The sequence below is a fragment of the Topomyia yanbarensis genome, chromosome 3 (assembly GCF_030247195.1).
Source record: "Topomyia yanbarensis strain Yona2022 chromosome 3, ASM3024719v1, whole genome shotgun sequence".
NCBI classification, from domain to species: Eukaryota; Metazoa; Arthropoda; class Insecta; order Diptera; family Culicidae; genus Topomyia; species Topomyia yanbarensis.
In genome coordinates this window covers 120,351,904-120,367,167 of record NC_080672.1, presented here as the reverse complement: position 1 = coordinate 120,367,167, position 15,264 = coordinate 120,351,904, and the positions used below count along the sequence as shown (strand labels likewise).

The following is a 15,264-nucleotide window of genomic DNA, read 5'->3' as shown; positions in this document are numbered from 1 at the left end:
CTGTTAATGACCTAGTACTACAAATCGAAGCAGTTGTGGTCGGATTTTGGAAAAATTTTCACCATTATACATTCATTGCAGAATTTCTTAAAATCGACATTTTCTGCGTGATCGTACTCATCACCCTGTAATTCCGGAACCGGAAGTCGGATCCATTAGAAATTCAATAGCAGCCTATGGGAACGTTGCACCTTTCATTTGGGACTAAGTTTGTAAAAATCGGTTCATCCATCTCTGAGAAAAGTGAGTGAGATTGTGTTCGCGTACACACACACAGACGCACATACACACACACATACATACACACACACAGACATTTGCCGAACTCGACGAACTGAATCGAACGGTATATGTCACTCGGCCCTCCGGGCCTCCGTTAAAAAGTCGGTTTTCAGAGCAATTGCAATACCTTTCTATTGAGAAAGGCAAAAACTTTATAAACAAAAATCCCATTGGGAAAGATTTTTCCCCTTTCACATTTTCAGTTCTATTGATCGATAAAGTCTAATATTGTTACATACGTGAAGAAAATTTTATTTACATTAAGTGAACTGGACGCATAAATGTGTAGGAGAAGATGGGGTGAAACGCACCCCCGGGGCAAAATGCACCCTTTGCTTATATCGAAAACTGCTGAAAATTTCTAGAAAAGGGCACCAATCGGAAGCCCGCCATAGTAAACATACATTGTCAAAGTTTGATAACCGTACATCAATAGCAGCTCAAGAAATAAACAATTATATTATATTGTATTGCTATTATATCAGTGCATTCCAGTTCTATTTATACCGCTGTTCATTATTCTGTCGCACTATATATAAAAAATCTTCAAAATAATTCACTTTTTGCAAAATTTATAGCTTTGCTTTATCGGGAGCAAAAAGCCCTCTTCTTTAATTATGCTGATTTTTTAATCGAAAACAGAAAAATTGTTCTGAAAACTTACTAATTGCATAATCTAAAGCTATTTAATGGCACACTTTTGTGAAATCCCGTCAGAAAACACAACTACTTTATTGTTCGCCGAGCATGCTGTCCCGTTGTTGCGATGTATTATGCCTCGTTGTTGTGGTGCATTTTGTCCCCGCACAGGTGCGTTTTGCTCCGATTATTTTTCAAAGGTAATTTTTATTGATTTTGAAGAATTGAATATTTTTCAGGTTTTTGATTATACTGCAATGCGTAATCTCGAATGTTCCTCAGATAGGCTCAGAATTGTGTTCTCCTGTCTAAAGCAAGCAAATGACATTACTGGCGACAAGTCTTTTATGAAGGACTGCCGGGTCTACATGTCGTTTCACATAGTTGAGACTAACGGTGTGGTTATCGATACCAATGGTCATATGTGGAGTTGGTTGTATCACGGATCCCTTTATCCAGTGAATGAAAATTTGGAAAGATTGCATAGAATGGCACAAAATTGTATGCCATTGTTGCAATAAGACCCGGTGTAGCAAGTACGTAAGGAGTCATGAGTATGAAAACCCTTAAAAGACACACTAAGAACTCTTTTGCAGAAATACTGAAGAGAGCTACACCAATCACCACAACAAAATGCTATGCACTCTTGGCTCAGGGAAAGTGTAACTCTGATAATCACCTTGTTAGGACATCTGCTACTGCTCCAAAAAACTATACGCGAGATTCCTTGGGAAACCCAATTTTTTTTTCTTGAGGGACCACCGAATATAACAGCTCGAGGAAGCGCTGCCACAAAGCCCAAGAAAACAGCTCCTGGCCTTGGGATTTGAGACGGAACAATGAGTTTACAGGATTTATAGAAACATCAAGTGCATTGAAGTGCATTGAAGACTCCCAAGCGATCCGACGTAACATCGTAACATTAGAGAGATATTTCAAGTTATTTAACTTGTTGTTGATTGAAGAAATTTTATTTCAAACTGCAATCAAATTCAAATCGTGTCTATGCTCTATTTGCTGGGAAACTAGTCACTAATCTAATTTGCCTCCCTGGAAGAATCAGGCGAATTGTATTTTTTATGCCCGAAAAACTAGTTACTCCAATTCCCGATAAAAATTAGATCAAAAATACTTAATGAATAAAAAGTGACAGCAATTTGAAAGTCATTCAATTCGATTCCGAATACCCTTTAATGCTGGTGTCTGAAACCGTAAATTAGTATTGGAACAGCCTCATTCGCTGGGTAGATACTTCTCTGTATTGTATGCAGAAATTATCATCTGTATTAAAAGAGACATATCTATCAAAAGTGAAACAAAAGCTTGCATGTAACTTACCTAGTAAACGTTACAATAACTTGAATAGTCATGTCTAACAAAAAGTAAAATGTAACAAATAGTCTAATGAAACAAATTATTATTCAATATTTGTGTTTAATGGCATTAGAAAGTAACTATAGGCAATATTCGAATAGCAGAATACGCACCAACCTGCCACAATAACGTTACTTACCACTACAAATTTATTTGTTTCCAATTAGAAATTTGGTGATGTTTAAGTTCTAGTTCTCATGTTTTTATTTTTCAATACTTTCGCACGAGAGAAAGATACCTCCCATTGCGTTATGTAGATAGATATGCACAACTCATATTTTTTTGAATCCACATCTCATATTTTTTACGTAAACCATTCTTAGGTGATACATTTCACCGTCTTTTCCTGGTGTAACTTTTCCCTGCCTACCATCCCATCAATAAATGCCAACCCGTCTCGTCAATCACACGTATTTTTTATATACTCAGCTAGGGCAAGAAATGTATCAATCCACTGATGATCACACCCCAATTCTTCAAACAAGTCACTATCTGTAACAGAACGAGTCCCGTAAATTTGTGCCAAGATTTATCCCTATAAGGTTGTTGTTCCCTAAATTCTAGCAGCAAGGGAATGGGAAAAAACTACCACCCATCACAATTGACAAGGGACATGAGCTCGTCAGAGCATCATGTCAACTATATTCAAATCAAATCACCTTTTCTGCAAAATTTCTTCGGAGAGAGAATTCCAAGGAAAGGTTGATGTTTCGGATTCATCCCAAGAGACGACGAGTCTCACTCGGGACCAGCGATAAAATCTCCCGCGTGCCCGGTCCGGAATCCGTTAGGGGTGATTTTTTGTCTTAGTTCGTATTGTTTTTTTTTTTTGGTTTTTCATACTTCACGAAGACCTTGAATTAATTCGTCGGTTTCCGTTGTCTTTCCGTTCCGTTGACCCCAAGATTGATTTGAAACGATATCGAAAAGAAATCGCACTAGTGTGGGTTCGGATCCTCCAGCCAGAATCGAAGTCAATGCTTCGAGTATTGCGTAAATCTTCGTTAATTCATACTGTTCCTTCATGAGAGCTGCTTTCTCGATCCGAACACACTTCTGAATAAAATATGAGCGGACAGATGTAGGTAAATCAAATCCAGTATTCTTTCATAACTGCTACCATCCTGTTCTGGAATTAAGCCAGAAGCCGCCAGCAGATAGTCCTCAGCAGCTTGTGTATAGGTTTATATCTTTACGTAGGTATATCCGTGTGGCGAGAAGGACACAAGGTTGCCCGAAAATTAAATTTCATACCAAATCATCGGATTTCAGGTACGCACCGGGCTGCTGGCTGGCGCGAAAGGCATCATGCAAGAAGGGGCTACTAATGGAAGAAAGAGAAGGGCATGCGACACATACATGATCCGTACCGGGAGTCGGCCAGGCGAAGGATGCATGAGGTGAAAGAAAAATTCTTCCTGTTTTGGGATTCTTACGCCGACCGGCCGGCACTACCTTAGTCGGAGATTTGCTGCCGTACGAACAACATGGTGCAGTGATTTGATTTTTGGTGCTCAGAAAATCTTTTTTTATTTCGTTCAAGAAACAAGAAAGACGTAGCCGCCGGGAAAACAGCTGATTTGTTTAAACGATAAATTTATCCGATTTGGTAAGTACTGCAGATTAAGATAAACTTTGAAATTTGTTTTCCTCCTAAAAAGAAAAGAATCCAAGCAAAGTTTTATTCAATTACGGCTGTTTGGTTAGATCCATTGGTTAAGTGGATCGAGATAAGGTGCTGGTTTCATAAGCGAATCGTGCCAGCCTCAGCCAAGAAATATCTATAGGATCGTTACACTAGTCCTGTAGTTACACAGTAGATAGAAGAACTTGGCGGCGAAGTCTGGAGAAACAGAAGGTTGATATTCTGTAAAGCACCAAAGCTCAACCAATAATGTAAAAATGTTCAACTAATTTTTGCAAACTAACCTTCTGTCGTAAATACAATTTCTATTTAAATTAACATTTTCATTGGACAATCACAGAAACTTTTCTGAGAATTTCTTCTAATTTGTTATGAAATCCATGTAAATAATATAGGTCACAAATTTAACAAATGAATTTTTCACCATTTGGGGCATTTTGATCTAGAGATATCTATCAAAATTATTTAATAAATAGTAGTGTTTGTGTTGAATTTGTGTCAAAAAATTGGATAGTGAAGATTCTGAGCCAGATCTTGAAAATCATAAAATAAATGTAGCACATCGTAGATTATGGAAGTTCCATCACTACGTAATGAAAAAGGTTTAATAAATATTTAAATAAATAAACACGTTTCGTCTTCCTGTCAAATAAGCTTTGACCATAACGTCTTTGCAATAACAAAAAATCAATTCCGGTTAATTCGATTCCTGATTGATCGAAGCAAACCTCACAGACGACGTGCTCATACATAGATTCATCGAGCGTGCAATTGCATTAGTTCCGATTATGACGGATGTCAAAGAAAAACTCAAAAATACCAAATTCCACATCGTTTGGGCAATCTTTCCCCCTGCTTACTTCGATTACAGATTTTACCCTTCATGCTGTGGTTTACTTGGAGGTTTATAACAGTCTATTATCTCTCTCCGGACAAAACCAACCTAGAGGCCGTGTGGCTTCCGGCGGGTTTAAGTATCTCAGCCAACAATTGGTTTACTGGGTCCTGCTTCCATGTCTTAAGAGGCGACTGAAAACAGGAGTTCTCAAATTAGGGTGTTTCTTCTTGCCGAAGACTGAATGGTTGGCGGGACTTAAATATGCCAGTCGTGCACGGACTATCATGGGGCTTACCGTTGTTGCGTCCGGCGAATCTTTGACGCAGTGGACTTTTGTTTCTTCGCAAATCGAGGGATCCGAATGGTGGTCATGTCCCTAATACCTATTTCTTGATTCGCTATAGACGATTATAAGCCAAAGTGTATCTTCTAGTAGCTGTACAATAAGTGCTGGTGATAAAATGTTTAGTGCTGTGATCGAGTATGGTTAGAGTAGCACAAATTATTCTTCAGCATAAGCGTGCAGCACTGTTAATCTATCCCCCTTTTGGGGACGGGCATAACGTAGTTGGTAAATCGATTGCCTTATACGCAGCTCACGCGCAGGTTAGAGATTTTTTCAAAAGAGATTACTCTAAATCGAACGGAATGACCTTAAGGTTGAAACCTCTGTCACCAAAAAAATCTATCCCGCTTTGGTAGGAAGGAAAAGCTTCTAGGGACCATCCATAAATGACGTAGCATTATATGGGGGAGGCGGGAGTTTTGTATTTGGTAATGATGTGTGACGACAGGGGGGGGGTCATGTCATGCTACTTAGCTTTTTTAAAGGGGAATAACTAACATCGTTTTTTATTTTTTTTTTAATTTGCTAGGTCAAGGGGGCGGGGGGTAGTTACAGTCAAGCTACGTAATTACTAGGGGGTATTTAGAGGTTTGTGACGAAACGCTACGATGAGGGAGGGGGTGTTAAAAATCACTCAAAAAATGCTACGTCATTTATGGATGGTCCACTATAGCTTTGGTTGAAGAACCGTATTTCCGTAAAGGAAACTTCTATGTTGGAAAGCTACTTAACCTCGTCTTCGAAGCTTTCAACAAAAATTGCATGACGTGAAATGCCTCGTGCATGTAAACTTGCGAATAGTGCCATTAACGCATGTCTTATATCCGACCTCACAACTCGCGATATTTGAGCTGTAACAGTCAATATGACTTTTTATAACATGAACAAGAACTACGTCTATTGTTCGGCATATTTACAGCATAATGAACTATCAGCTTCTGATGATTTCAAAGGTGGTGTATCATATTGTGACAGAGGTGGGGTTTCGCCTCATAATCGTCAATGATTCAAATGCCCACCATATAACTTGTGGCAACTCAGATCTTAATTTGAGAGGCACTAAATTGATGGAATACTCCAGCAGTGCAAATTTGCACCTACTTAATGTAAAAAATCGCTAAATATTTGCAAGATCTGATAGAGAAGAGGTGCTAGATGTAACTCTCTGCTCTGACGGTACTTCACGCGAATTGGCAAACTGGCTCGTACCAAACGAGCTCGAACCGTCGTTATCTGATTATAAGTACATCGCCTCTGATCGTTTAAACGCCTCGCTAGATATCGTCACATATCGTAATCCCTAATGTACGAACTCGGACCTCTACTAAAAGGGCTTGGCGACTAGGTTTCAGGGGTATCTTCCGATGATTGAATCTCCAAGTGACGTGGATGAGGTCGTGGATAAAACAAGCTCACTCATAGTAGCAGCATACCAAGAGGCTTGTCCGCTTCGAGTTATGCGTGCTTCTAGAGGAACACCTTGGTGGAATACCGAACTTATTCGACTTAAAAAGTTATGTAGAAGAGCGTGGAATCGCAGACCTACGGACGGATCGGAGACCTTTAAGTTGGCTCGCAAAGCATAAGAAATGCCCTTCGATCCTCTGAGCGAAGTGGTTGGAAAAGCTTCTGCACAAATGTCTCAAGTCTTAACGCAACCAGCAGATTAAATAAGTTACTTTCAAAATCGAAAGACTTTCATGTCAGTTCAATTAAAACTGCTAATAGTGAATACTCGTCCGACGAAGATGAACTGTTTTTCAACATACGCTTTCCTGGCTGTACGGAGCCATCACTGACGACTGCCAAGAGTTCTTTTCAGGTAGTTCTGATTCTTGGGTATTTGCTCGTAGAATTGTGACAACCGAATCGATCAAATGGGCGATTGAAAGATTTGCTACGTATAAGTCTCCGGGAGAAGATGGAATCATTCCAATTTTACTACAAAGAGGATATGAAAACTTCAAGCATTTTTTTCATAAAGTTCTTTACTGGTAGTCTTGCAACAGGATACATTCCATTAGCATTGCGGGAAATAACTGTAAAATTCACTCCCAAAGGTGGTCACGTCACATATGAGGAGGCAAAGACATTTAGACCGATCAGTCTGACCTCCTTCCTTCGCAAATCAGTAGAACGTTTAATTTTAGCTCAGGCGAGCATCCGCTACATGCAATGCAACATGCATATCAGCGGGGGAAGTCCACTACCACCCTGTTACACAATGTTGTCTACAACATTGAAAAGGTTTTTTCACAAAAGCAATCAAGCTTAGTAGTTATTCTCGATATTAAAGGTGCTTTTGACAACGTGTCTTTCGAATCCATTTTGGAAGCAGCACGAGGTCATGGAGTTCCTTCATATATCACGAACTGGATACACGCAATGCTTAGCAACCGACATCTGTGCTCATCGTTAAGACAAGTAGAGATGAAGAAACTGAGTGTCTGCGGATGCCCTTAAGGTGGTGTGTTGTCGCCGATGAATTGTTGAGGAAACTTAAAGAGCTTGGGTTTCCGACATATGGTTTCCCTGATGATTATCATATAATGATCACCGGTATTTGCATTAACAGACTTTTTAATATGATGCAGCAAGCCTCATGTGTTGTTGAGCAATGGTGTCTTCATGTTGGACTTTCAGTTAATCCAAATAGAACATCAATGGTGCTTTTCACGCAACGAAGGATTACAACTGGAACTCGTCCGTTGCAGTTCTATGACTCTGAATTTTATTTTCGCAGATCAATTTTAGTACGTTGGGGTAATTCTTGACTCAAATTTAATTGGACAGCTCACATCGATTTCAGAATCAAGAAAGCTCTGAAATAAAGACGGGAGCGGCATATTATATACGGGGGACTCAAACTCATTCAGTGGATTCATTCTACATTACAATTGTTAGACTAGCACTGGCATACGGGTGCCTTGTTTGGTAGTAGAAGGGAGAAGTCAAGACAATTCAATCAAAGTTAAATCATCTTCAGAATATAGTCTTGAAGGCGATAACTGGTGCGTTCTCGATAACACCTACTGCTGCTCTAGAGGCATTGTTGAACATATAACCACTATATGTGTTTATGAAACAAGAAGCACTTTCATACCGTCTTAAGGTTACTGGACTGTGAAACAGTAACCCAATGTAGTTTTCCTTTTAAAGCTTTCAATGTGAGAATTCTTCCTAGCAAGGAATGGCAGTCTGGCTAGATGGAGCGACAACTTAGAGAATACATAGTTTGTTATACTGACGGTTCTTTGTTGGAGGGCCGAGATGCTGGTGTCTATTGTTGTGAAATGGGATTAAACCAACCTCATTCGCTTGGTAGGTACTGTACCGTATCTCAAGCGGAAACAAATGTGTTTTTCTGCTCTGACAGTCAGGCTTGCCTAAAAGTACTTAGTTTGGCAGATTCGAGATCGAAATTAGTAATCGCACATCGAACTCAAATCAAAGAATATCCCTTATATTGGTACCCGATCATTCCGGTATTACTGGAAATGAATGGGCACAAAATTCGCTCTTGAACTGCATCCGAACATGCCAACCCTTGGCGTCGCCATCGACGATGAAATGGTTCGTTCGGATATCCAGAAGCCAAAAGCATCCTTCGATCCCGGTTCAAATATTATACCTGCAGCAATATTAAAAAATGCTCGGACATCTTAACTGCACCACTTGCGCAACTTTTCAATATGTCGCTTCAGCAGCAAACGTTTCCAGTGCACTGGAAGTGTTCGACACTATTCCCAGTTTTCAAAAAAATGCGCCAAGCGTAATGTTGAAAATTACCGTGGAATTACTTCGCTCGGAGTTGAATCAAAACTGATTGAGTCAGTGGTTAACGAAATACTATTGGCTTCCTGCCGACACTATATTAACACCCGTCAGCAAGGTTTCTATCCTGGCCGTTGGGTGGCAACCAAATCCGCATTTGACAAAATGAATCACGATATCATGATGTCCAACTGAAAAAAATTTGGCTGCACGACTAGATTTTGTGAGTGGCTTCGATCGTACCTCGTTCATCGTCAAGTTGCTGTTTGTATTGGCACTGCTCGGTCTGATTGCTTTTCGAACAGCTCTGGAGTTCCTCAAGGTTGCACACTTGGACCGCTCCTTTTAGCCCTATTTATTAATGACGTTGCTGGTACTGCAAGCCGCTCTGGATTCTTCTCAACGACTGGTGTCTACGGAATATTATGGTTTTGTGCATTCCCAAATGCAGTGTCATCAGCTTTCGTCGCACTAGGAACAGCATCTCTTTTTATTATAATATTTCTGGAAATCAGCTACAACGTGTTAACGACATCAAATACCTTGGAGTAATACTGGATTATAAGCTAACTTACCATCGTCACTTCTCTGCTACAATCGACAACTGGGACTCATGTTTAAGATATCCAGCAAATTTCGTGATCCATTGTGTTTTAAAGCTCTTTACTGTTCATTAGTGCGTTCGATGCTAAAATCTGACAATGTCGTTTGGAATCAATATGATGCTGTTTGGATCAATAAGATCGAAGGTGTTCAGAGACGGTTTGTCAAGTACACACTGCGTTTCTTGCCATGTAGTGATCCGCAAAACCTGCCGCCGTATGTAGACCGCTGCCGTTTGTTAGACTTGCACACCGTTGCTAAAAAAAAGAATTAAATCGTACGAAGTCTTTGTGGCCAAAATACTGCTGGGTGAATACGATGTTCCTGACCTACTAGCACAAATGCATCTCTATGCACCATCTCAGACTCTTCGCCAAAGAGTTATGCTTGTTCCTGAAATGAGACCAGCTGACTATGCTGCAAACAGACCTGTCATCGCAATGGTTCGAAGGTTCAACGAGTTATTTGATTTTAGTCTCACCGCATCAGGATTTCGAAGACAAATTCTATCACACTAGCTGTAGGAAATTTCATTAAGACAACAAATGTTAGATGAATTAATTTTTTTAATTTTTACAAACATAAATACAAATATATTTATATATATATATATATATATATATATATATATATATATATATATATATATATATATATATATATATATATATATATATATATATATATATATATATATATATATATATATATATATATATATATATATATATATATATATATATATATATATATATATATTAGGGTGGGGCAAAATGATCGTTTTTTCAGCACAGCACTTTTTTGGTTCCTTTTGGGGTCCCAAACAACTGTGCAAAATTTGGGGTCGATTGGTGTTGACCCGGCGTAGCGCATTGCGTTTGAAATTTGTATGGAGATTAGTATTGGAAAACCTACATTTTTACATTTTTAATTCTACAGACTACAATTATTCCTGTAGTGTGCCAAAAAATAGATAAAAGTATAGTCCAGAATATGCTGATCAACTTTGCCGAAGAATGTATGGTGTTAGAAAGTCACTAAGCCAAGTTATAGCTGTTCAAAGTTCGATACATCGAAATAAATGCTAAAAATCATTTTTATTGCCAACACTGCCGGTGTACCAATGGTATTTCATATAGCAATCCGAAATAACGTTATATATTTTAGTTTTACCACATTGGTATGTTTGAATGAATTATTCAAAAGCCTTAGATCAATTTCATGAGCGTAGGTAGTTGAGCAATAGGGCGTAGTGAGGGGGGATGGGGGGGTCTTTAGTATGTAGAAATTCGAACTGAAATGTTGTCGAGTTGGAATGTTCAGACGAATTATTTCAAAACAATTACACAATGTCCTACGCATAATAGTAACGATGAAATAAAACATACTGTATCCCTTTGCCTTGACTTTTATCAATGGACTGAATCAACTGATGTCGAGCTGATGTGTCAGAGGATTATATTTCGGTTTAATACGCATTATGATTTGATAGCATGCTCATTTCTATGCTGTTCGATCACGAGGCGTGAAGCTATATTCTAGATTTCAACATGAAATCCACCAGATCCCTACAAAAATTTTTGCTTCAGGTGATCGAACAGCATCGAAATGCGCATACCATACAATCATAGTGCCTATAAAACTGAAATATAATCAATGCAATCCTCTGACATATCAACTCAACATCAGTTGATTCAGTCTGTAACGTAACTTCTATTGATAAAAGTCAAGGCAAAGGGATACAGTATGTTTTATTTCATCGTTACTATTATGCGTAGGACATTGTGTAATTGTTTTGAAATAATTCATCTGAACATTCCAACTCGACAACATTTCAGTTCGAATTTCTACATATTAAAGTCCCCCCCCCATCCCCCTCACTACGCCCTATTGCTCAACTACCTACGCTCATGAAATTGATCTAAGGCTTTTGAATAATTCATTCAAACATACCAATGTGGTAAAACTAAAATATATAATGTTATTTGGGAATGCTATATGAAATACCATTGGTACACCGGCAGTGTTGGCAATAAAAATGATTTTTAGCATTTAATTCGATGTATCGAACTTTGAACAGCTATAACTTGGCTTAGCGACATTCTAACACCATACATCCTTCGGCAAAGTTGTTCAGCATATCCTGGACTATTCTTTTATCTATTTTTTGGCACACTACAGGAATAATTGTAGTCTGTAGAATTAAAAATGTAAAAATGTAGGTTTTCCCATACTAATCTCCATACAAATTTCAAACGCAATGCGCTACGCCGGGTCAACACCAATCGACCCCAAATTTTGCACAGTTGTTTGGGACCCCAAAAGGAACCAAAAAAGTGCTGTGCTCGGTTGATGTGGCTATGATTACGTTTTTCCATATAACAATGCCCCACCCTAATATATATTGAAAAAAAAAATATTAAAATTGATCCTGCAGACCTACGTCGAAAATCCGAAGTCATCAATTCGAAAACCGCAAAAAAGTTGTAAATTGCTGTTTATGTCATGGAAGATGTTCACAAGCGGTTTCGTGATCGCAAGATTTTAAAAGTTTCTAAACAAAGGTCGTGATGGAACTTCGGATTGATAGTTGAGTTTTTTTGTTAGGGGATACTTTGCAACTACGACCACTATTCAGGTTACCTTTTGTGGCTGCTAATGATTGCTCTACATGTCGGCTGAGATGGAATATAAAGGATATTCCATATATATATATATATATATATATATATATATATATATATATATATATATATATATATATATATATATATATATATATATATATATATATATATATATATATATATATATATATATATATATATATATATATATATATATATATATATATATATATATATATATATATATACATATATATATATATATATATATATATATATATATATATATATATATATATATATATATATATATATATATATATATATATATATATATATATATATATATATATATATATATATATATATATATATATATATATATATATATATATATATATATATATATATATATATATATATATATATATATATATGGAATATCCTTTATATTCCATCTCAGCCGACATGTAGAGCAATCATTAGCAGCCACAAAAGGTAACCTGAATAGTGGTCGTAGTTGCAAAGTATCCCCTAACAAAAAAACTCAACTATCAATCCGAAGTTCCATCACGACCTTTGTTTAGAAACTTTTAAAATCTTGCGATCACGAAACCGCTTGTGAACATCTTCCATGACATAAACAGCAATTTACAACTTTTTTGCGGTTTTCGAATTGATGACTTCGGATTTTCGACGTAGGTCTGCAGGATCAATTTTTCTTGTCAGTGGGGTCGGCATAGCGCAGTTGGTAAATCAATTGCCCTGTACGTAATTCACCTTGGTTCGGTTCCCAACCCCACACTAAGAATAGAGATTTTTCAAGCATATTTTTCTAACCCGAAAAAAGACGTGCAAAGACTATGTTTACTGTCAAAATATATCGATATCGTCATCTTCTTAATATTCCAAGAAGCGTATGTCGAATATTTGATCATTAAACAACTTCCTTAACAACACATTTTATGACGGCTTTCAATTTTTCCTCATCTAAATCAAACCATGTTATGCATAGGCTTCACGACAGTCACACTAACTTAATACCCGCCTGTCCCAGATAATCCTTTTTTATTATCGTATATAGCCTGCAGGGATCGCATTGCGAGACCGACACTTTCCCTTCTCGCTGATAGTGATCCATATACCTACGGAACCATTATCGATAGCGAAATAATCCAAACAACTGAATAGACGACAAGCGAACATCTACCGACACACCCCTTCAATCGAATAACTGTACCACATTTTCCTCGCAATCCACGTGGCATAACAAGCGAACGGTGATGACCACCAGGACAAACAAACTTGTTTTCATAGCCACTTTGCACACGGGGTTAAACGAGTGGGGCGTGATTTCATCTGTACCGGAAAAGGCTAGCTCGGGAGGTTCGGATTTGTATGACACGAGCTATCTTATCGGTAAATTCAATCGCGATCCGGAATTCGTCGTGGTCACTCACTTTCGGTTGACCAACGACGGCTTACCAACTAGTAAACATGACAGGAAAAGTGGTCGAACCAGCAGATTAAGCAGGCACTTCTCGAACAAATCAGCCATTATGATGTTGGTCATTATTTCGAGACCGGGAGTATGGCTTTCATATATACGCGAAACGGCCACTTATTCAGCAGATTATATTATGGTAAATCCTTTAATTGATGGTTTGAATGTTTGCCCGAGCTGCCGTTCCGTAGGAATGGTGATTAAATTAACAGGACTGCGTACTTATTTATTTTATTACTATATCCGCATCAGTCGTTGAAAAATTTTATTGGTTTGGAGCGGAGTATGGCCACATGTGGTTGTTTAAAATTGAATTCTCACGTTTTTATATTTCTAAACTCCATTGCACAATTCTTCATTATGAAATAATAAGCGTACTAAAATATTTTGAGCATTATCTTACAGTGTTTCACATGTCGCTAAACCGCTTTAGTACAAAAAAGCAAAGGACTAAGTGCACCTAGTGGCATTTTCGTTTTTCTGTGGTGCTGCATCGATGTAATGCACTGTCAAAAACGAAAATGCCACAACGTTCACTCCACCCGCTGAACTACATTAGCTTTTCTACATCCACTTAGCTCTTTTACTTCGTAGATTTTCATCTTTATAATAGCCACTGTACGAATAAGTCTCTTCATGTTTTCCGAAAGAACGTGGACTGTGGGCTCATTTTTTGTGGTATGATCGCATTTTTCTGGGTAATCCCCTTTGCTATGTACCGGAATCTATAATCGTATTCTTTGTGCAAACGGCCAATCTTGCTCTGAAGATTTTTCTTGTTAGCGAAGCTTACTCGAAACGCAAAGGTTTATGTGTAACATAATCCAAAGCAGAACTGTGCTGGACGATAGACTCTGTCCGATATAATAGAGCTTCCCTGAGGCGAAAAAGCTCAGTAAAATGCAACCATCGTCCAAAGAAAATCACTTTCACTATAGGTTTTATTAAAGATGTGAAAAACGGGTGTCTGAAATTGGACCAGATTATGATATGATGTGTTTGAAAGTATTCTTTTGAGACAAAAAATCTTTCAGCCTCTTACACGATTCCTGAGCAAATCAAGTAGGGCTCGACAAAGCTGATTTTTTAATTGCCAACAGTCAGTTTTTTACGAATTTCTGTGGTTGAAGCGATGGCGATTTTGTGTGAAAAAAAACATTTAGTAGCACAATGGATCATGGAGGTCTAAACGTACACGAATCGAATTTAGCATTTAGTTTGAAGATTGTTTACCTGAATATTAAGGTTCAACTGAGAAAGCTTGGAAAAGCGGCCATCTTGGAAAATGAAAAAAGCAGTTTTTTCTCACACCGTTAGAAAAATCGCCATGAAAATGAATCAGTAATACTCTACCAATGCCCCGAACACATTGATTCATTTTCATGAAGATTTTCCCAATGGTACGAGAAAAAACTGCTTTTTTCGTTTACCAAGATGGCCGCTTTTGAAGGCGTTTTCAGTTGAACCTTAAGGACTGAGAAAGTTGTAAACATCTGTTAATATTTTATTTTTTTACTCTCATGCCTCGTGAACTTGTTCAAGATCTTTGGTCACGAATTGCAATTAGTGTTCGTGAAAGAGTAAACAAAATCATAAAATTTTCTTAAAAAACTATTAAAGGGCGAACACGAA

General features: G+C 37.8%; 1 protein-coding gene across 1 annotated transcript in view; it reads left to right on the top strand.

Moving 5' to 3' along the window:
- The first annotated feature begins 3,833 nt into the window (after positions 1-3,833).
- Positions 3,834-15,264, top strand: part of LOC131693396 (uncharacterized) — a 55,736-nt gene continuing 44,305 nt past the window's right edge. The window contains exon 1 of the mRNA XM_058981173.1: positions 3,834-3,904. The gene's annotated coding sequence lies outside the window, so the exon portion shown is untranslated. The remainder of the gene's footprint in view (positions 3,905-15,264) is intronic.